The 1,486-nt window shown below is 34.5% G+C and overlaps 1 non-coding gene across 1 annotated transcript; it reads right to left on the bottom strand.

Moving 5' to 3' along the window:
* Positions 1-1,063: 1,063 nt before the first annotated feature.
* Positions 1,064-1,170, bottom strand: LOC113457633. Its single transcript, XR_003378162.1, has one exon. It is a non-coding gene; the product is annotated as a U6 spliceosomal RNA (small nuclear RNA).
* Between the last annotated feature and the right edge of the window lie 316 nt (positions 1,171-1,486).

Below are 1,486 nucleotides of genomic sequence, written 5' to 3'. Positions count from 1 at the left end.
AGAGAGAGAGAGAGAGAGAGAGAGAGAGAGAGAGATAGATGTACACCGGGAGAGAACACGGGGAGAGAGTGATGGCTGGGTGGAGGTCAGAGGTTAAAAGGAGTGGGCGTGGCTAGGGCAGGGACCAAAAGAATAACAGTTGTTATTGTTTGTTTTAAAGATAGCCTTTCCCTTTCTTGGCTATTCTTTTTATTCACTTTGTAATTTACTTTAATTACATGGATATTTAACCTTTGATGCATTATTTAGATACAATTTTGAATTCGGGGCTAAAGAAATATTTTGAGAAGTTATTGCTCTCTAATATCATATAAGATATTATGGCCATTAATTTTAGGTGTTATGTTATCAAGGAGAGAGTGGTTATATATTCACATTTTATCATTCTATTTATGGTTAGCATGTTTTGTGTCTTTTCTACAGAATAATTATTCTCCTTTCTAGGTATATCAATTTCTGAACATTTGTGTTTTTATTAAAATTACTTGCAAATGGCCTTATCTTTCCTCTTTCATTTCATAAAATAATATGCCATCTTAGACCTCAATTCCACTGTATTTTATCATAAAAAGCAAGTCACAAATTCAGTTCAAATTCAAAGGGTGACCTCTTACATTTTACTTTATGATGACAGTGTATAGTATGCCATATTACAAAGTATTTGGCATATAGTACAACCTGGTAAGATATATGATAGGGTTCTCTAACACATATGATAAGGTTACTGAATGGTCACCACCCTCTTTGACATGTTGAGGTTAGAGGCATTGAATCACTAGTGAGACACTCTTAGGAGAACCTTGTTATGAATCCTATCACCTTAGTTAGTGAGGTCTTAAACAGACACAGAGATCTCAGGATAGCAAATAATCTAAATAAGGGGCCTGGATGTGGCTTTTATTTATCTCCAAAGAGATATCTGATAGACACTATTAATTATCAAGAGAAATATCCATTAGATAATTTTTGCACATATACAAAGGGCAGGGATAGCATTATGAGCAGTTTCTAAAGGCACAGTTTTTTTTTTACATCAATGGCTTTATTTTGCAATTCAAAGTGGAAAAGTATGAAATGCTTCATGAATTTGAATGTTATCCTTACTCAAACAACATGCTAATCTTCTTAGTATCATTCCAATTTTAGTATATGTGCTACTACAGCAAGCACAAAGCACAATTTTCAATTCATGTCTTAAGAAATATTTTTGAAGCTTGGACTAAAGCAACAGCAGAAAAAAAATAGAAGGGAAGAATAAAAATGATTTCTACAGTGAAAGAGAGATTGTCAGGCAGGAATACAGAAGGAAAGAAAGTAGTAGTTTATTATCCAAGCACCTTTTATCCCCCAAGGTAAACTAAGGTGGAAGTTCATTAACATTCTGTTTCTGGGGGCAGCAGGACTATAGTCCTGTCTGCAGCTCCAGTCACTAGCTTGGAATTCACACTTCTTCTCAGGCGATCTACATAATTACAAAAGAAAAGGA

Source organism: Microtus ochrogaster, linkage group LG3 (assembly GCF_000317375.1).
Source record: "Microtus ochrogaster isolate Prairie Vole_2 linkage group LG3, MicOch1.0, whole genome shotgun sequence".
Taxonomy (NCBI): Eukaryota; Metazoa; Chordata; class Mammalia; order Rodentia; family Cricetidae; genus Microtus; species Microtus ochrogaster.
Note: the sequence above shows the minus strand (reverse complement) of the source record. Positions and strands in the feature narration are given on the sequence as shown.